Raw genomic sequence first — 22549 nt, forward strand, 5'->3', positions numbered from 1 at the left:
TAGATTCAAACCAAAACAGCCTATACACAGGGGTGGTTGTTGGGGATGGAGATGGTGGCGGTGGTTTGGGAGTGGGTTTGAGTTTGAGATGGATTTGGGTTAGAGTATAATTCAAGGGTGTTTAAGTCAATTAAAATGTTAATTTTATTTCAAAGGGTAATAAAGTCAATTCACCATCTTCAGGGGCCTGTTTGTCAATTTTTCAAACTTAAAGGGGTGTCATTGTCCAAAAATGAATGAACTTTCGTCTGAATATCCTTATCCCAGACAGTGTCTCTGTATTCTACCCTTAATTTAAAAAAAAAAAAAAAAAAAAAAGAAGCTGTACTACAACAGTACACATAAATGAATACAATGATTAATATAGCTTCCAACCGAAGAAGACTAAACAAGAGTGGTCCCGCTCCATCTGTAACCCTCTAATTACCGGAGAAGGATCCTCTCCTAATTACCCGCCATCTACCACTACACCAATTGGCGGGCAACTTAAAAAAAAAAAAAACCAATTGTCGGAGAGGGAAACACTAATTAGAAATTTCAAACTCTCTGGCTCCTCTTGGATTTTCTCTCCCCTAAAACTTTCTCTGTACGCTTCTTTATGCTACATATAATTCGTTTCGTATCCCAACTTCATAGCACCGTTCAACGAAATTCCACATTTGAAAAATACCCGGTGAAAGATGTATGTGGTGAAGAGAGATGGGCGTCAAGAATCGGTGCATTTTGATAAGATCACTGCTCGTTTGAAGAAATTGAGTTATGGGCTCAGCAGCGATCACTGCGATCCAGTGCTTGTGGCTCAGAAGGTTTGTGCTGGGGTCTATAAGGGCGTCACTACAAGCCAGCTCGACGAATTGGCCGCCGAAACTGCTGCTGCCATGACTGCTAATCACCTTGATTATGCTTCTGTAAGTATAAATTGTTTGCTTTTGTTTTTTGTTTCCTTCCTCATTTTTTGGCTATTGATTTGGGGCTATCCTTTTATATTTGTTGATATTTGGATGCGGGTATGGTGGTTTTTCTTTTTTTCTTTTTTCTTTTTTTTCAATTATGATTTTGTTGATTACTGTATTCTGGGTTTGGTTTTTTTTCAGTTATTGATTTTCGATTATGGGTTTTACAAATATAAATGTTTGCATAAATAATTGTTTTGGGTATATCTTTGGATTGCTTGTCTGGATTCTTGATCAATTATTGTAATTGGGTAAATAGGATGTACTGCAATTTAATTTGCCCCTTTATTTGGAAATTTGTTTGTGACAGTTGGCTGCGAGGATTGTTATTTCAAATCTGCACAAGAACACAAAGAAATCATTTTCAGACACGTAAGGGCATCTGAATTGGTATTTATAATAAGATTTGTTGTTAATTATCTGTTTTATGATAGAAAATTAAATTTGTTTGTTTTTTATCTGTGTGGTCATGGCAGGATCAAAGATATGTACAACCATGTTAGCAAGGGATCTGGACAGAAGGCCTCTCTGATTGCTGATGATGTTTATGATATAATTATGAAGGTATTTGTAGTTGCTGATTTTTGTAATTTATGGGGCTAAAGAGCTTATGAGGAGAGATTTAAGTTCCTAGTTCAAAATTTCTGGTTAATAAAACACTTGGTCCTGTTTTTCAGAACTCAGAAGTTGGTTCAATTGTGTGATGTAATTTTCTGAACATTGAATATGCCATGTAATTTGCCAAAAAATACCCATAATTTAGGAATGATCTGACTGCAACTTTGCAGTATTTTGAGGTAGGTGCTTGCATTGTTTCCTTAATATATAGTTTACACACACTTACATACGTAGCAATACATATCATATTGCTATGTTAACTTATCCATTATTGTGGAAGTTAACATCAGTAACTTTTTATTTGGACATAATTTGCTCTTGAATGTGGACGACTAGACAGATATTACTTATATGGCCACTCAAAGTAGAAGTGGGGGCAATTCATGTCCACGTGAAAACTGCATATTGTTTACTAAGCCAAATGATTGGTATGTTATTATGACCCATGTATGTTTGAATATGTATTGGATATCTTTTCTGAAGTCTTTCAGTTATTCATGCATTTACATAATTCTAATTTCACAAAGTTCACCTGATGGTATTGCTAAAAAAATTTAACTAGTTCATTACAAGCTTTGGGGAAAAACAGGCCTAAAATCCACCACTTTGTGATAAGTTTTGTCTTATAAGCTTGTGAGATAGAAGATTGTTTTATAATAGCTAGTTTTAGCCTTTGGACTCTTGGTGTTCCAACAATTATTTTTGAATGATCACCAAAATGCTTCATGAATTAAGAAGTTGCAGTTTATTTTCTTTATTTTTATTATTTTTTGATATTAAAATACTAAGGTGATGTTTTGGTCTTATGAAAAATGTGTTTATCAACAATTTGTTTGTTTCAGAATGCTGCTCGTTTGGACAGTGAGATAATATATGACCGGGACTTTGACTATGATTACTTTGGTTTCAAAACCATTGAGAGGTCCTACCTCTTGAAGGTCCGAGGGAAGGTTGTGGAAAGGCCACAACACATGTTAATGAGAGTTGCCGTTGGTATCCACAAGGATGATATTGATTCTGTTATCAAGACGTACCATTTGATGTCCCAGCGGTGGTTCACTCATGGTTCTCCAACCCTTTTCAATGCAGGAACACCAAGGCCCCACGTATGATAAGTCTTCATATCATATTGTAACTAACCTCATTTTGCTTATTATAATTTTGCTGTTGCATGCAAATCCCTACTTATTTTTATGGCCATCAGGGCTTTCTAGTTTTGCCAGTAGTCTTGATGCACATGCTTGTCTAACTCGCATTGTTCTTTTGATATGACTTGGCAATTGAGTAGCTGCTTCCTGGTGTGCATGAAAGAAGATGGTATTGAAGGAATTTATGATACTTTGAAGGAGTGTGCGGTTATTAGCAAATCGGCAGGTGGAATTGGTGTCTCTATTCATAATATCCGTGCTACAGGTAGTTATATTCGTGGTACAAACGGGTTATCCAATGGTATTGTTCCAATGCTACGAGTGTTCAATGATACTGCCCGTTATGTTGATCAAGGGGGTGACAAGAGGAAGGGTATACCCATTATAATGATGTTCTTTTTAAACATATTTTATGCCTTGGTGGTACCTTGTTTAAAAATTTTTACATGCTGCATGAAGGTGCGTTTGCTGCGTACATGGAGCCATGGCATGCTGATATATTTGAATTTTTGGATTTAAGGAAAAACCATGGAAAGGTATGGTTAAATAAATTGATTAACTTGGTTGTGGTTGATCTTTTTGTTGTGCTTTTGTTACATAGAATACTGCATATATGATAGCTTTTGCTTTGGTTATATATGATTTAATTTGGGCAATACTAGCTGCTCTTTTCACCATATGCAGTTCATTTTGATTCCTTGAAATCAATTATGTGACAAATGTCATTATTGCAGGAAGAGCACCGGGCTCGGGATTTATTTTATGCTCTTTGGGTACCTGATCTCTTTATGGAGAGAGTGCAAAGTAATGGGCAGTGGTCCCTGTTTTGCCCAAATGAGGCTCCGGGTTTGGCTGATTGTTGGGGTGAAGAATTTGAGAATTTGTATACCCAATACGAAAGGAAGGTAAATTCAATTCTATGTTTCATGATTTGATTTTTTTTTTTTTTTTTTCATTTGAGTTTATTAGAATTTCACTATGAATATTGCCTTTGTTTTTTAGGGCAAGGCAAAGAAGGTTGTACCAGCACAGCATCTCTGGTTTGAAATTTTGAAGTCCCAGATAGAAACTGGAACGCCGTATATGCTATTTAAGGTGATCTATGAAACCAACTTAAAGTCTGTATTTCATATTGCTTGGTTTGTTCTATTATCTTTTCACTAAATTTCTACATTTTTCCAGGATTCTTGCGACAGAAAAAGCAACCAGCAGAATCTGGGCACTATTAAGTCGTCAAACTTGTGTACTGAGATAATTGAGTACACAAGTCCAGCAGAAACTGCTGTATGCAATCTGGCTTCAATTGCTCTGCCATGATTTGTTGGAGAGAAGGTAGGTCATTCATGGAATGCATATATAATTAAGGAGTTCTTTTGTTTTGTTTTTAATTCATTTGGCATTGCTTTCTGTTGTTTGTTGCAGGGGGTTCCAATGGAGTCACATCCATCCAAGCTGGTTGGCAGTAAAGGTTCTAAAAATCGATATTTTGATTTCGACAAACTAGCAGAGGTCTGATTTGTTTTCTCTTGTTGTTGCCTTGTGTATGTGTGTTTTGACATTCATCTTTTCAGTGGTGAAGATTGAATTATTTATCTTTTCAAGTTATGTTAAAAATTAAGTTGGGCTTAAATTTTTTTTCTTTCTGCTGTTGGGACAGGTTACTGCAATAGTGACTTCGAATCTCAACAAAATAATTGATGTTAATTACTACCCGGTTGAAACTGCAAAAAGGTCAAACTTACGACACAGGCCCATTGGTATTGGAGTCCAGGGTCTTGCAGATACCTTCATTTTGCTTGGCATGGCATTTGATTCTGCAGAGGTAAAAATCACTAGTCATTTTTTATCATGCTACTTAATTGTCTCTTCAAATTGGATCACTTAGATCTTATAATTGATCTGATACTTGGAATGCAGGCTCAACAGCTGAACAAAGCAATATTTGAGACCATATACTACCATGCCCTGAAAGCTTCTTCTGAGTTAGCTACAAAAGAAGGCCCTTATGTGACATACAGTGGAAGTCCTGTGAGCAAGGTATGCCTTCTGAATGGACCCTCCTGTGCCACGCTGCTATTGCGTGCGGGCTACTTGACTACTTTCTAGATCAATGTTCATTGGTCATCTGTTGCAAATTTTATTGATAGTGGTTTCAGACATTATATCATCAGCTTTTATTTTGTTTTATTTTTTGCTGGCATTGTATTGTTGCACATTTAGAAATACTTTAGGTGCATTATGTGCTTTGGATGGTTTCCTAATCCATTCCAATTCATGTAAATTCTTACCTGATACAACGTGCCAGCATTCAAATTAAAAATTACATGTTTCACCTACCAACAAGAAGAAAAGAAAAAAAAAAAAGCATGCATACCCCCTTCGAGACAATTTAATGCAATCCCTCTTTATTCTGTAGAGAATACATAGGAAATCTCAGGCCATAAATTGACACTCTTGCATAATACTAAGTAGGATTATTTAAGTCAAAATTGTACTTTGCAGGGTATTCTTCAACCAGACATGTGGGGAGTAACACCTTCAAATCGGTGGGACTGGGATGCTCTTCAGGAAATGATAGCTAAACAAGGTGTCAGAAATTCACTTCTTGTAGCACCTATGCCCACTGCTTCAACCAGCCAAATTCTTGGAAATAATGAATGCTTTGAGCCATATACTTCCAACATCTACAGTCGCCGAGTTCTAAGGTTTGCATTTCAATCATATGATATTTGATTCCTTTGAAGATTGGTTGTCTCTTGTTGTCACCTGATACACATACTTGCCCCTATTCAGTGGTGAATTTGTTGTGGTGAATAAGCATCTTCTTCACGATTTAACTGAGATGGATATTTGGTCACCTGCTCTTAAGAACAAGATAATTTATGAGGATGGTTCTGTTCAGAAAATACCAGAAATTCCTGATGAGCTGAAAGATATTTACAAGTATGGATTTTCCATTTCCAGTATGTGTATTGCATGTTGTTTTAATCTCTTCTTATGTAGAACGTGCTAATCTCTTTTTGCTGCATTCAGGACTGTTTGGGAGATCAAGCAAAGGACGCTGGTTGATATGGCTGTTGATCGTGGATGCTTCATAGACCAGAGTCAAAGTTTAAATATACACATGGAGCAACCCAATTTCGGGAAACTTACTTCCTTGCATTTTCAAGCATGGTCCAAGGTGAAAACCTCTGTTCTACATCTGTGCTCTTCTATTGAAAGACTAATGTGGCAGAAAATTATTGGATGGTTATTAGAATCACTGTTGGAAAAATAAAAAATAAAAGAAGAAAGTATTTATATTCCATTACCAGTCAATTATCTGTTAGGGATGGAGGTTTTTCCTTTCACCTAGGTGGAATAATATAATTTATGTGGTGTAAAGAATGCTGTTTGTTTAATTCTATCATAAAATAGAATCAGCCCCTGAATCTGAGAGATAGTCATTTGTGATATATATATATATATATATATATATATATATATATATATATATTTTGAATTGTCAATGTGATTGTTAGTTGAAATTCTATGATATAATTTCTCCTTTATCTTGGATACATTAAGGTTTGAAAACAGGCATGTATTACCTACGATCACGTGCTGCAGCTGATGCGATCAAGTTTACTGTGGATACTTCTATGCTCAAAGTAATGGGTGGTGTTAATTTTTGCAACTTATACCATTTAATCAATTTTGTTTTATTGACACAAAATGTGTAAAATGTTTGGCTTGCAGGAAAAACCCAAGATTGCAGCTGATGATTTGGAGACGAAAATGTCACAGATGGTATGTTCTTTAAAGGACCGTGAAGAGTGCATGGCTTGTGGAAGTTGAGTGCTTGATATGTTGTTACTTTTGCTATAGATTTCTTTTCTGCATGTTGATAGGAAGTAAAATCTGTGATGGAGTTGGTGACTGATACTTTTGAAGGTGATAGGATATGGTTGTCAAAACTCTCACCGAATTTTACCATTTGAAGCCTAAATGGCTTTCGACTCCTTGTACAGTTATGATGCAGTACTCTATGTTGCTAATGTATATTGGTTTCCTCGTTTGTATTTGTACTTGGTTAATGAATACTGTTCTAACTGGTTGTCAGCTTAATCCTGGTTTGGTTGGATTAAAATCATTAAACCAGTCTTGTTGCTGTCTGTCACACTAAAATTATGACTTATTGTTTTTTTAATTTTATTTTATTTTATTTAACCGGAGTGACTGGGATGACATGAACTTTTAGGGTCCCTTAACAACTTGATTAATCCCGAAAACCGGGAGGGACGTCTCCCTACACCCTACCCGGATCGGTTAAGTCACCGCAGAAATAACGGAAGCTAGCCACAAAGAATATCCAGCGGGACTCGAACTCCAGACCTTGGGCTTGTTAAGTTTTAAAGTGCAGCGAATAAACCGATAGATTATATCCGAAGTGGATTATGACTTATGATGTTGCAACACTTTGGACACTGTTTTTGCTTTGTTTTTGAAAAAGACAGTTTAGTCCAGTGGTGTCTTGTAAAAGTTTCTGAGGATTATGTTCTTGAACTAGTACAAAATTTTTAAATGGACTTCATCAATTTTGCGAAAGGCAAAAATTGAATCAGTAGAAACCTTGATGTTAATGACTTCCACTAAAGGATGCATTATTAATTTCTCTTTCTATTTTCCCTTGTTGGCTGTGGCCCATAGATTTTACCACTTGTAAATCTGTAAATACCTTAAAAGTAAGTTTTAGTTTGAATATTTATTTCCAGAGCATGAAGAAAAGATAAATAGCCACTAAATTTAGAACTTAATTACGGAGAAGTGACCGGTGGAATTTATTCCTTAAATTATCCTTCACACATTAGACACTTTCATACTCATTTATCTCTCTCACACGCTCACAATGTTGTCTGTTTTTCCCCACAAGAGTCCGTCCCTTCCTTCTTTCGACGATCTCCGGCGAAGTCGAACCTCCTCGCTGTCTATCTTTTGGAGACCCCCCAAACCCACGAGAAAATTTTGGTTGCACCTATTGCACTGATGCCCATTCATTACCATGTTGTAATACAATACGCGCACGTGTATTACACGGACTGACGCAACCAAAATTTCCACTACCCTATTTTTTTCCCCAAGTCATGCCTGTCATTAAGGCTTCTTCCCTGATGTATTTAAGCCTATACTATTAGGATTGAGAGGACATAAAATTGAAAGGTGTTAAACTTTCAAAAGATTAGGAAACTTAGTATTTAAAATTAATATTTTTTGCATGGAAAATGCTAAACATGATGAAAGGTTTTTCATGATTATCATGAAAAATGTGACACTTTTTGCCACTTTTTTCCTTTTTTTATTTCCTTATTTGAACCAATGTTGAAGAGAGAGAGAGACTTATTTAGGAAACACATCTCTCTTTGTATGTCTGGGAGGAAGTGAATATGATACGCATATTCCATTTTGAAGAGTGTTTTTTTAATACAACAAAGGATTATTCCACCATGATCATAACCATCATTTTTTCTCTTTCAAAAATTGTTTACTTACCAAAATAAATAAATAATCATGCTTTTTAATTTTTTTTGATTAAAATCAATTGTAGTATATTATAAAAAAAAAAAACTTTCGTGATAATTGAAAAAACTTTCGTTCCACAAAATTATATTATAAAAAAAAAGTTTGTATTGAATCATTCCTTTGTCCACTTTTGAAATCGGACTGAGGATTTAATTTAAAGCAATTCACTATGTTTTGGAATATAGGAAAAGATGGAAATTTTATTTGTAAGAAAATAACCTAAAATCATGTTATTGTGGGGTTCGGATTCTAAAGATGATCATGTGTAAACTTTACCTTTGCATGAAAAGATGCCGTTAAATCTGTACCAAATCCTTAAATCTTGATTCTTTAACTTTGCACTGTTGACTCACTCAAAAAGTCCAAATTATCACTCATTGCTAATTTCCGGATCATATTATCATTACTTTGACCAAAAAAAAATTCTTAATGTTTTTTTTTTTTTTTTTCCAAATGAGAACCTGCATTTACCTTCTAAGGTTATCTACCATTTTAATTGCGAAGTTATAGATCTCTTTCCCCCAATTGTTCCGTTATTATTCAGTAGCCTTTATAGTTTTATATTTCTTGCCAGAATTTCAATAAAAAAATAATTAATTGAAATGAAATTTTGTTAAAATAATACATTTTTTCACTCATAAGATTATTTATTTGTTAAAACAATACACATTTTTCAATAGAAAATTCTTCATACAGGCTTAATTTAGGGTTGTTTGATATGCTTTTTGTTTTTGTCGAATACTGTAGTGGTGAACTGTTTGGTATTTTTTTTTTGGGGTTAATTACAACGATACCCTCCGAGGTTTGATGTATTGACAGTCATATACAACTTAGCTGTTTTTTGGACAAAGACACCTCCTGTGATAATTTTAATCCAAACAAGCCCTTAAAACATTTGAAAAGACGATATTGCCCTTCAATATTTAATTCATTTTTATTGTAAAATATTAGAACTCATGAAAAGTCAAATTTGCCCATATATATATATACACTATTGCCCATTTATATATATATATATATATATATATATAGATGGAAGGACAGAGAGGAAAATAGAGCAGCGGCATCGCCACCACTACCACCCACCATACCCGTCATCGCCACCACTACCACCATCACCCACCATCGCTGCAGATCAACATCGCGTATTGGTTCCAATCAAACCCTAAGAGCCATTCATCAATACCGACGGTGCTCCTTGCCCCGAAACCCTAATCGTCAATTTCGCCGTCGTGGGTGAGACAACCCATCTTCACCATAGATTGAAGATTCGCGTATTGGGGAGCACCGTCGCAGAGAGAGAGAGAGAGTATGTCAAAATAGCCATGGAAGGTGGACTGTAGCTCCGGGAGTGGTCAAGGCTTGTTTGAGATTTCGTTCTTTGGCACACATACCCATATTCCTTCTATGACAGAATCGCAATGGTGAGTAATTTACTAGCCAATGTCTGCAACGGCGAGCTGCCTTAGGGAATCGCTGATTAGCTCCTCGATCATGGAAGTGGTCTTCGTCATTTGTAGTTTGATTACTGGTGATGGGTCTTCGGGCTCGTTGCCGTCGTTGAACAAGAACATGGGTGGGTCTTCGGGGTTGTTGAAGAAGAAGAAGAAGAAGAAGAAGAAGAAGAACAAAGGTGGGTCTTTGTCGCCACTGCAAAAACCTCAAGTTCCACCGTCCGATGAAGATCAAATCAGTCTTAATTAATTAACAAAATTCCACAAACCCTAGGGTTCGAAATCGACGTATTGTTTGGTAAAGAAAATGCCCCTAAAGTGTTATAGGTCAGAGAATGAGGTTGATCAATTCAAGGAAGCTCGGAGAAATGATGGTAACAGTGGTCGGAATGGTATTTTCCCCAAAATATTTAATATATGTATATATATATATATGTAGTGAAAATTAGTGTTTCTAATTTGCCATGGTGGTGGAGAATGGAGAGAAATGGTGGCTGTTATGGAGCTTTGCGGTGGTAGTATGGAGGATGAAGAGACATGAGGTGGTGGGGCGTAAAGAAACCGGTGGTAATAGAAGGTAGGGGTGGTCGTGGTTGTGTGAGACTCGGATATTTTACAAGGGTGTTTCAGTCTTTATTAAATGTTTAATATTTTTACTATTAAAATGAATTAAATATTGAGGGCACTCTTGTCTTTTCAAATATTTTAAGGGCATGTTTGGACCATTGGGGTGTTTTTGTTAACTTTATCAAATCTCAGGGGCGTCATCGTTAAAAAATGGCCCAACTTATATATAGCTGTCATTATGTTAAACCTCAAGGGATGTCATTGTAATTAATCTTTTTTCTTTTTTTTTTTTTTTTTTTTTTTTTTTTTTTTTTTTTTTTTTGTGTCCAAATATAAACGTTTCTTAAATAGTGATAAAAAATTAAAACACCAATTTAGTGGTTTTATATGTTTAATGTTAAACTTGTAATATTTTTGATCAAATATAATTTTTATATTTTACTTTTAAAAATAGATGTTACCAAACATTTTTTATAATATTTGATTATAGCTTTAATAGACTAATAGTCAAAATCGAGATACTTCTGGCTAACGCTTATCCAATACTCTAGAAAAATATCTAATTTTTTAAAACAATTTTATAAATATCGAACAGCTCCAAGATATGCGAGGGATATTTTTGGATACGCATTAGGTAAATTTGTAACTTTTTGTTTTATAAAGCGGGGGAAATTTCAAAATTGGGGTCAAGTTGTAACAAAAAAAAAGAGTTTTAAAAGCGTCAAACAAGACATTCACAGTATTCATCACTGTTCTGTTCGACTTCGTTCCTGGACAGGCTGGACCGTGAAGCAAGTCTGCAACGTCTCTCTCTCACTTCTTATACTAAGTCAAATCAGTAAGAGACTAAGAGAGAAAGCTAGAAGAAAAAATGTAGAGAAATTTGCAAACACCAGCCAGGTATTTTTCATCTCTATACTTCTAGGATTAGGGTTTTCATCTTCTATCTCTTTCCCCTTAGGGTTTTTTTTATTTTTTTTCACTCGACTCTCTATTTCTCTCTACTCCATTTTGTTAGAAAAATTTTGGATGTTGTTTGTGGATTGCATGCCCTGATTGGGTTTTTTTTAATGGATTTGTTTTTTAAATCAGAATTTTAATTCTTACTTTATGTCAAATCCGATCAAACTCTTTGATAGGTCCGGTGTCAAAACCCAAATAAGATGCATAAACCAGTACAAATTTCTTTTGATTTTTGAATTGATTTGGTTAATAAATTTAATATAGCTTGCCTATTGTTAATCAATAAGATATTTTCTTTGTTGTTTGCTATTTATATTGTTTTGTTTGTTACGTACGAAGATGAGCATTTCTCTTTGGTCCATTTTGTCAGAAAAAACATAGGGAGATGAATATATATATTTTTTTGTATAATATTATATATATTTATTTATTTGACATATTGTTGCCTTGTCGTCCGTATCCTTGTCTGTGTCCATGCTTCCCAGGTTATGGTTCTTAAATTTATACAACCATAACATTGATATGCAAGCTGCTACAAAAGGATGATCAGGGTGTCAACCCAAGCCAATCAAGTGACCAGAATTAACAAAAGTTTGAGGCTGAATTAATTAGAAGCCGCTTGTAATAATGTTCTTATGCTGCTTCTAATAGGCATCAAATTAATAAGAAGAAGCTTGTAGTAAATACATCAAGGAAGCAACACATTTAATCTCGAACCAAAACTAACAAGAGTTACACAGGACTCATAATGTTATTAAGTGAAATTGAATAAAAACTATCCCTTACAACCCTAGTTATATTCTCCAAAATGGTACAAACAAAAAGGCTAAAAACCCAAAAACTTCAGTACATAGCAAATTAATCAAGAAATATCTAAAAGTTTTTGAACCAACTTAAAATGACCAAATTACAAACAGGCCAGTGGCCTAGCGGTATCAGCCTTTTACTTTTCAGTAGAGACGTGTGTGTGAGTACCAACTAGGAAAAAAAAAATGACCAAATTAGATATTTTCTAGGATTTCAGAATTAGATAGAGGGACATACATAGGAAATTTTAGAATGAAATTGACTCAATATAAACCTTGGCAACAGTATTTAAAACGTAAGAAGATAATGTCATGCTCTGATAATTGTGGGAACTTATTATAACCATTTCCAAGAAACAGCCTTCTCTAGTCCAAAAATTGCATCCATTTCCATTAAACATCAGACTATTTCAATCATTTTCAATTAAAAGATAATGATTGTGAAGTCCATCAATATGTTTTTCTTTACCAAAGATGCAAAAACTAAATTGTGGAGGATAATTGATGACTTTAAAGTAAGTCTGTACAAGACAATGTTATGCAAATGCAGTTTCAGTGAACATTATATACCAAGAAATACCAAATATTTTTAGGAGTGGGATTTCAGAAAAGAAGAGAAAATCAAATGAAATCTTATTTATGAATTTGGAATAATTTAGAATTAAGAAAAGTAAAAGAGGAGCAGGGTTGGTCAAATTGCAATATCTACTACTTATTAATTTTCTACACCATGAAATTCGGGCACACCTCATTGAACACGCAAGAAACTTCAACAACATTAGGGACATTCCTCACCATAATAAGTTGTCTCTCAGGTCACAGTAATATTTCAAGTAATTTTCGTCGTCTGAATGGTCATTGATGGGAGAAGAAGTGAGGGTGTGTGAATGTGTATAATGGTTATGTTTAAATGTCTGAGGCAATTTTAGAATACAACCATAACCTGTTATTGAAATCCCATGGCACACAATGGAAGATTGGGAACTCATGAGGAGACTTTTTATTTTTTTATTTTTATTTTTTTTATATATATATAAATATAAATAAGGGATAATTACACTAACCTCCCCTGAGGTTTCGTCATTATACACTAACCTCCCCTCTTGTTTGTCAAATAACACTAGCCTCCCCTGTGGTTTGCATACTCATAACACTAACCTCCCCTCTGTTAATGGAAAGCACTGTTACTTACGGAAAATGATGATGTCATCAATTTTTAATTCTCAAATTCCTATTATACCCTTTAAAGCTATGCAAATAAAGCAACTGAAATGTCTAAAATACCCCACAATTATTTCTCCCCCCTCAGATTCTTTCTCCAGTTTCTCTCTCTCTCTCTCTCTCTCCACTCTCTTTCCTCAGTTCGCGAGCTGACCTAGGCAAGGAACGACGTTTGGAAACGGATGCTCGGATTGACCAAGGAGCTTGGCGGCATTCTGAAATGAATGCCGACGCTGAAGCGGCAGGGATGAACCAATGGTGAAGGTGAGCAAAGGTGAGACTGAAATGTTGACAATGGACTTGCGACGATGCTCTTACCTGCAAGCATAAAGAACCAACGGCGGTGAAGATAAACATGGAACGTCGGCAGCAAGTTTGGAGGACTGCGGTGCTCTAAACGGCGGCAAGTGAGAGCTTGGTGATGAATGGCGTGCAAAAATTCTGAATAGTCGGCAAGGATAACGTCTTACCTGCGGTGAAGCTTGCAGTCCTGGTTGAATCGCACTGGCGACGACAGAAAACAGTCGACACAGCTAGAAGTCTCCATTGAAGTCGGCGGGAGTAGAGCCTCAAACCATAGCAACAAAATCGGCAAGAACAGCTCAAAGAACATTTTTCGATGATGGAAACCTCCATTAACTCCAGCACAAACCTGGACCTAGAAGTCTCCATTAAATCTCTCTCTCTTCTTTGCCGCATCTGGACACCCAATTATATTTTCCCACAATCCCACCTTCAGCGCCACCAAACCATGGACCCGTTGCCACCTTCCACCACTATGACTAGACCCTCCACCAAAAATCAGAATCTCCAAGGGTTGATAGCAAAATAGAGTAAAAAAAATAGGTCTATTCATAGTTACCTATGTTACCTACCATAGTAATGATAGAATTGCAAATTGATTTTCAATCTAACACGTATCTACATGGATTTCCGAATAATGCAAATGAATGGGAGTGAGTCTTTAATTCTACAACTGTAATGTCCATTACCACTTATAAACCATAGAACCCTTATTTTGGGTCTGCTTAGGTGAAGGATGAGAATTGGATTTGAGAGATGGGCTTTTTTGTCTTTTTAAAATTTGTTTGTAATAAAATACAAATAAATTTAATCTGGGCAATTTTGGAATTTCACTCCATCCGTTAACGCCGTTCATTCAACACCTCTAACGGGGGAGGTCATTATTATTTGGCAAATAAGAGGGGTGGTTAAAGTATAATGATGAAACCTTAGGGGAGGTCAGTGTAATTATCCCTATAAATAAAGAAAGCGAACCTATGTTTTTTCCCGATTCTACTCACGCTATTAAGCCTTCATTTTTCAAGATCTATTAAGCCTATATTATTAGGATTGACATACATAAAATTGGAAGGTGTTAAACTTTCAAAAGATTGGGAAATTTAGTATTAATAATTAAAAGTATTTGAATTGATACCTTATGCTAGCATCAAAATAAAACATCAACGACAAGAAATAATAAATTATCTGGCTAATAAACTCGACTCAAATTGAAGATCAATCAAAAAGCATGTATAAATCTGAAGAAAGGAACAAGTGATGACATAATAAAAATGCCATAGGAAATCTATTAGAAAGAAGAAGAATCAGTGGTTCAGCTGCTTGAGGACTGAGGCGGTATATCCCTTGACCCCCAAAATCACCACAACGATGATCTAACCCTAATAATAAAGTCATTGGGTCTCCTCCAAAGTTGTAATCTGAGTTTGGGTGAGAGACTAAGGCTTTGTTTGGGTTGATGGATTTGGAAAAAAAACAGAAAAGAAAGGGAGAGACTGTGACCTTTATGTTTGGTTTTCCATTAAGGAGAAAAAAAAAAAAAGGAATTTGAAGAGATTTGGAGGGATAAGCTATCCCTCTAACTCTCTCGCTTGCTATCCTTTCAAAGATGAGAAGATTTGGAGGAAAATAGAAAGTTAAAGTCATACTTTCATAATACCGAAGATTTCCTCAATATTTTAAAGAAGAAAATTTATATGACATTTGAGTCCCATCGTAACATTTTAGGGCATTGAAGTCGTTCATTCACAAGCATTTGGCGCAGCAGAGCTCTTCACAGTAAGAGCTTTCTTCTCCAGCTCCAGCGTCCTCCATTTCCGGCATTGCTCCAACACAATTCTCTCTACAAAGCACAAAAGGTTGCGTACATTTTTCTTGTTTGATTTCATTTTGTGGGCTCTGTTTTTCTTTTGATTTTTTTTTTTTTGTCTATTTCGTTGTATTTTTTGATCATTGTGGGTATGTTGCTGCGAACTAGTGATCTGACTAAGCTGATTGTGGAGTATCTTATTATAAAAATGGATCTGATTTCTCAGTTTCTGATGTTTTCATTGTATTGGGCTGTCTTTACTGGTAGAATTATTTGTGAATCCCAAATATGTATGACATGCATATTCTTTTGATCAATTCTGAAAAATATATGGCTGCACATGTTTATATGGAAGTCTATATACATCTTAGGACCAGTTTCCGTCATCTACTTATTTAGTGATGCATCTACTTGGATAATGAATACTTTCAGTTGCCAAATTCAAGATTATAATTCATTATTTAAGAATCACTGAGAAAATATTTATTAAGATTAAAATTCATTATTCAAAATTAAAATTTTCTGAAAAACAATCTATTTGTCATGGTTTTGTATATCCTATTTTTAACCCCCATCTACTAAAGCCCATGGTTTTGTATTAGTAATTCACTTCTGTTCTTCATATTCCATGAGAAAATATTAATCAAGTATTTTTCCATATTCCACAGCATATAATAATACATGTCCACATGGAAGAGGGGAATTTGAGAGAGTAGAAAATAAACTCAGCATCCAATCATCCATCACAGTACATCTGTAACAACCTTTTAAATATAGCTGAAAAGTCATCTGGTTTTGGTCTTGCTTTGGTTGGTAAAGTAGGAAGAGACCATGTCGATGATGAAGATTGACAGAAGAATTAGTAGTTGGTAATAAAGAAATCGGAGAATATTGGAGCGTTAATTATTTTAAAATATTTATGGATTGCTTTCAGATGAGCTTATGTTTCAATATTAAATATTATTAGCATAACATGATTTGTGCTCACAATTTTGTAAAGTTGCTGTTCTTTTGCATGCACATTTTTTATTCTTTAACCGTGTTTCTCCTGCTCTTTTAATCATCTCTCACTCATTTCTAATTTGTGTTATTGTATGAGAGAATTTTGCATTTTTGGTTATTAATATATATCATTTTGCATTTTAGATGGACAGGCAAAAAAATGAGGAAATACATATGATTTTAAGGTGGCAACAAAGACGACGTAATATTGCAGCTTTGGTCACTTCCATTGCTGTGTATTGGTTTATGCGCCGAAAACGAAGAAACTACATAGAGATTGAAAGACACAGAGTACGGACTTCTTCAAAAGGAAAAAGAAAAAGGGATTCTTTGGATGAAATGATTGAAGCACTGAAAATTGCTACTGCAGCTCTTGAAAAGGAAAATGATCTTCTTGAGAAGTTTTACTTATCAAAAAAAAATCTTTATGAGAAGTTTAACCAAAAGGAAAAATATGAAGAAATCTATAATGGGTTAGTGGCGATTGGAATAGAGGAGAATGCAATTGTTGGTGCTTACATTTTCCTGACCAAACATGACCATCCTGATAGAATGACAATTTCTTGATTGCCCATTTACCCATCGCAAGAGACTCTTGGAGAAATTGATGTTCGATGATTCTAAACGTTGATTATGGTTTCAGTTATATTACGCCATTTACAGATGTGAACCTTTGATAACTTTAACTTGGCAGTATTTTGGGATAGTTGGTAGAACATACATGGTCTATTATGTCTAAGTTCGGTTATGTTATGTTTCCCCTTTTGTTGTGGAGCTTTCGGGATGTAAACTTTAAGATATTTTGTTTAATGTGAAGAAGTCTTCTACTTTCTTGAATGCTAAATATTTGGTGGCAGCAAGCATTTCCAAGGCAAATAGGATGATTTATACGTTGGTTCCTTACATTACTTTTTCTGCTTGAGTACAATCAAAGGTTATTTGAAGTGGGGTTGATGCATTTGGTTTGCATGTTATGTTATAAAACAAGGAATGCAAATGGGATTGTAATGTGTTAAATTAGAGGAGGGGAAAAAAAAATTGGTTTTTGTTTATTGTTGTATGAGAATTTGCTGTACAAACTACGCCAATCAGCATCCATTATACTACTTAGCCATTTTCATTGGTTTTCATTTTTATTTTTTCAGCATTTGTTATTGGTTTGAATAATGTCAGATTGTGTACTGTTATCTACATTATGAACTTTTTAGCGATTGACAAACAATAAGACGAACATCTATAACAAGGAGAATATATTCGGTGTGTTTGGTGTATCGAGTCATCAGAAACTATCAATTTCTGCGCGTGTTGTACACGTACGGCTCTAATGTGCCCGGTGCACGATGCACCGGGCACACCAATACTTTCTCCTAGAGTGGTACTGACAACAACAATTACATGATAATGGGTATTATAATTTTGGATAGCAGATAAGGAATTTATTAGAAACAAAGTCTACTAGAGATGAAGCTGTAGCCTTGTAGGGTTGTTTCAGGCCTCTCTTCAAATAAGAATGTTATTATTTTCTTTGTTTTCGGTTTATCCAAATCTTGTCTCTTTTGACATGGAATGTTTGGATACAATGTGTACTATGGGTTTTTAAGTGAGTTGGGCTTGATGGGCCATTCAAATTAGAAACAATAAATGTGTGTTTTGCATAATGCTAGTAAGATTGAATAATGGGCTAATTGAAATAAAGAAAAACAAATTTTAGGCTGATGGGCCTAACTTTATGGGCTCTGTCACCAACATAACGCCAATCTTGTTACAGTTGGGCTTGTGTATTAAACGAGTCTGAAAAACAATTTTGAGCTACCCTTGTTTGTTAATGAAACAACTTCTTTTATGCATAAAAAATTCTAGGTTGGATTCCTCCTGTTCCTGTTTACTCCCATCAGTTTGAGAATGAGTTTCTATTTTACTCTACCTTTCGATTTTTAGGTAGACAAAGACAAAGACAAAGATAAAGGCAAAGGCAAAGGCAAAGGCAAAGACAAAGACAAAACACTCCCACACTCACTCACATTTTTTGTCCATACCCGACTCAAACTCCTTCCATTCTTTTTGAGGATAGAGAGATTATACTATTAGTCTAGATATCTTTTAATCATCAATCACATATTAAGTAATCCAAATATTAAGATTAAGTACAAAAACCTCCCTGCTATACAAAAAATGTACAAGAAACACCCCACTAGAAAAAAAAGTGTATATGACTCCTTGAATTATTAAATTTTTTAGTAAATTGTCCCCCATGGAATAGATCTATTGAAAAATAGTCTTTGGTGATGCCATATTTTTCTGAAAAATTAAAAATACCCTTTTTGGTTGACAAGAATACCCCAACTAATTGTTTTTATATGCTTAAAGAAGTGTGAACAAAATCAATCTCTCTCTCTCTCCCTCTTTCTCTCTCATCATTGTCTCTCTCTAATTTTTTTTTTCTACGTGTATGGGGTGTTTCAAGTATGTGGGTATGTTTGGTGTTAGGGTAATTTGTAAGGAATACAGGGATTACATTATATTGTTATGTTATTACTTGTAGGGTAATTTTGATACTTCACCTTTTGTCATTTTATTTATTGTTTATGATGAAGTAAGGGTAATCCAGAAATTTCACATTTTATATATTATGAACGAGTAAACAATAAATGAAGTAATTACACATTTTATATATTATGAAAGAGTTTTTTTGTACTTAACCCTAAAAACAAACTTGCAATCCAAAATACTAATCCCATAACTTAAGAACTACGGAACATGGGTAAAACAATATGATATGTTATTATAAAAAACAAATATTATTTCTTTGGTCAGGCATCAAAGTCTAGCTAGTGGCCCTCTTTTGAACGACTTAGGAGCTGTAATAATAAAAAGAAAAGAAGGAATATTCTAATGATATATAAGAAAATTTGATACCATTAGCCGCCTTCGTCAAGATGATGCATATGAGCCTATATCATTGGGAGACACAAATTGAAAGGTGTTAAAACTTTCAAAAGATTTAGTATCATTAATAATTACAAGTATTTGCATTGATACTTTATTGTAACGGGTGGGCGCTTACTCATTTATTCAAAAGTTTGAACTATTGGGTAGTGCTGCATACCTACCCATTTATACCCATGTCACTTCCCATCCGGATCCGATGTGGGACAAGTTTCCCCTTGTAACATTCTCCCCCACCCGAACTCGCAACGCCTTCATTGCGGTCGGGCCACCCTGCCTACCTGGGGTGGCTCACCCGGACGCCTTTCGAGCCGGGCGCTTGGCGTGACACCGGATCAAGGATTGAGTCTGACTCTAATACTAACTGTAACGGGTGGGCGCTTACCTATTTACCTAAAAGCTCGAACTATTGGGTAGTGCTGCATACCCACCCATTTATACCCATGTCACTTCCCATCCGGATCCGATGTGGGACAAGTTTCCCCTTGTAACATTATGCTAGCATCAGGTCAAAACACCCCTAACATAAAATAGAAAATTATGTGGCTAAAAAAATGTTAACTTAAATTCAATATCAATTTAAAAAACACGTAAATATCTGAAGAAAGGAGCAATCACATAATAAAAATGCTACTAAAAAATTATTAAAAATAAGAAGAATACGAGGACTTAGCTACCTGAGGACTACGGTGGCATATCCAAAATCACCAAAACGATACTGCAATCCTACTAAACTAAAAAATGTAAGAATTAACCAAAAAAAACAAGGAATACAATGGGAAAAAAATAATTTGTAGGACGCGTTCTACAATTTAATCATGTAAAAACCTATGGGAAAAAAATGCAAGATGGATTTTGGATAAGAAAATGTAATCAAATGAAATCTATATTATGAATTCGGAATAATTTGGACTTTAGAAAATTAAAATAGGGGCAGAGTTGGGCATACTGCAAAGTCTACTACTTAACAGTAATTTTCAAATAACATGGAAATTCAGGCCTACCTCATTGAACACGCAAGAAAGGTCAGGAACATTTCTCACAATGATAAGTTGACTGTCACACATCTCTGGTCACACTAACATTCCTCACAATAATAAGCGATCTCTTGTGCATCTTTGGAATTGTTGTCTTCTGAATGGTCTTTGATGGGAGGATGAGTGAAAATAATGGCTATGTTTAAATGTAACATTCCTCACAATAACAAGCGGGCTCACGCAGATCTCTGAAATTATCGTTGTTTGAATGGTCTTTGAATGGAGAATAAGTGAGGATGAGTGAAAATGATGGCTGTATTTAAATGTATGTGGTAATTTCGGAACACATCACAATCTGATGTTGAAATCGCATGGCACACAACGGAAACCCAGGGACTCCCATCAGCTGCACAAGGCTGTAGGAAAAGAGAAACATCAGTCCCCTCGGGCCTGGGAACGGTGACACAATTGTGAAACATCTGCACAGGAGGATCCAACGAAATCCGAAAACCGCCCACCTATCGCCAGCACCATAGAAAACTCTTTCTCTAAATAATCTGAACAAGTAACATATATAAAAATAAATAATAAAAATAACTAAACAAACTAACTCATGAGACTTCCCAATTACTCTTTTCTCTCTCTAGAAACCTCCACCGACCCCTCTTTCAGCCGCCGCCGCCTCCCACTTCGTCTTCTCTCTTTTCTCCCTGCTTCCTTCCATGGGAGTGGGGAAGTGATGTTTTTAGCCTCCCACGGGCTAAATAAAATCGGTGTGTAATAGTATGTACGCTCTGTGGGTGGTTTTCACGCCATTTTTGCTTTTGTTTTGCTAAATCTGCTTTGGTTTGGCTTGTTTCTTGCCGGACTGGGTGGATCTGGGTTTTCTTTCTCCGACTAGATATCAGATCTATGTCAGTTTTTTGTTGTTCCCGACTAGATATCAGATCTATGTCGGTTTTTGTGTTCCTCGACTTGTGCGCGGTTTGGGTGGTTTTTCCACTAATCGAAGGGGCCTTGTAGATGGACCTTTGGACCAGTTGTCTTGCTGATGGCCTGACCTTTGTGTCACTCCCGTTGATGCTCGTCTCATGTGGTGGCTTCCTTTGTTCTTCTCAGCAAATCTGGAGCCTAGTCTTCATTTTTCTTCCTTTTGCTTCAGGTTTTATTTGCCTTTTTATGGCTTGCCTTTATTGCATTTGTACTGTCCTTTATGGATGTGTTGTGTAGATGCCATATGGCTATTCTCTGATTGCCAGGAAAAAAAAAAAGAAGACTTCCCAATTTTTTTTGGGTGCTATTGGAGCTATTTTGAAACCAAAGAACAAGGCTAAAGGTTTGTGCTTCCAGTTGTGAAAGAAAATGCATAAATCCACTTGTAAAAGAGGCGTATGATCATATATATTGAAACATGATATTCCTTAGAAAAGGTGGCACCTACTATAGAGTAGTGTTGAAATTATTGTAGATCCTAAGAACTCTAATGTGAATAATCGGTGCTCAAGAAGCATTATATACCAATCACTGTGAACTAAATTATTTGTAAACATGGACTAATCATAACCAGTGTTTGTTTAAAGGATTTTTAGAAGTAAACATTGCTTTATGTTTCTTTAAGTAATCAGGTCCACTTGATATTTTCTCCTTCTTTGGAAGAATTTCCCTCCTTAACACTTGATCTTTTCTCTCTTTGGAAGAATTTCCCTCCTTAACACTTAATTGCAGAAGACAACTTTTAAACTCATTTAGTTCTCTTCCAAGGAGCATCTTTTGTCAATTATTCTATAGAAAGAAAGAAACTCGCTGTTAATGTTTTTGGAAGCTTGCGTGGACCCAATTAACTGTTAGGATTTGTGTGCCCTGGCATAGCGAATTCCTATTTGAATTAAAGTGACATATGTTCCTAACATATATGAAATATTTATGCTTTATACAATTGGTGAATTCAATGTATTATGTTTCGATTCATTATGGAATTGATAGTGTCCGCTTGATTATAAGAGATATTTATATATATGTGATGACGATAAATATATGAACATAGTTGGTAATTATGGATGGACTCCTAATTAACTAAGACTTGAACTGGATCGCGTTAGGTTGAGATATATTGTGAGAGCCGTCGTATGCAATTGCTCCATATCACTGTCATGGCATTTGACTCTTAAGCATGAGAGAAGTGTAGACTCTTTTATTACTTAGTAATTACTTTGATTTGTTTAGCG

General features: G+C 35.3%; 1 long non-coding RNA gene and 1 pseudogene across 1 annotated transcript; both read left to right on the plus strand.

The window, feature by feature from the left end:
• Nucleotides 1–201: 201 nt before the first annotated feature.
• On the plus strand, nt 202–6818 carry LOC132267289 (ribonucleoside-diphosphate reductase large subunit-like; annotated as a pseudogene).
• A 4163-nt stretch (nt 6819–10981) lies between these two features.
• On the plus strand, nt 10982–17245 carry LOC132267290 (uncharacterized). The gene is made up of 3 exons (XR_009468963.1): nt 10982–11199; nt 15318–15448; nt 16546–17245. It is a non-coding gene; the product is annotated as an uncharacterized LOC132267290 (long non-coding RNA).
• The last annotated feature ends 5304 nt before the right edge of the window (nt 17246–22549 follow it).

This window comes from Cornus florida, unplaced genomic scaffold (genome assembly GCF_030987335.1).
Source record: "Cornus florida cultivar Cherokee Brave unplaced genomic scaffold, ASM3098733v1 CherokeeBrave_3.0.0_Hap2_Chr07, whole genome shotgun sequence".
NCBI lineage: Eukaryota > Viridiplantae > Streptophyta > Magnoliopsida > Cornales > Cornaceae > Cornus > Cornus florida.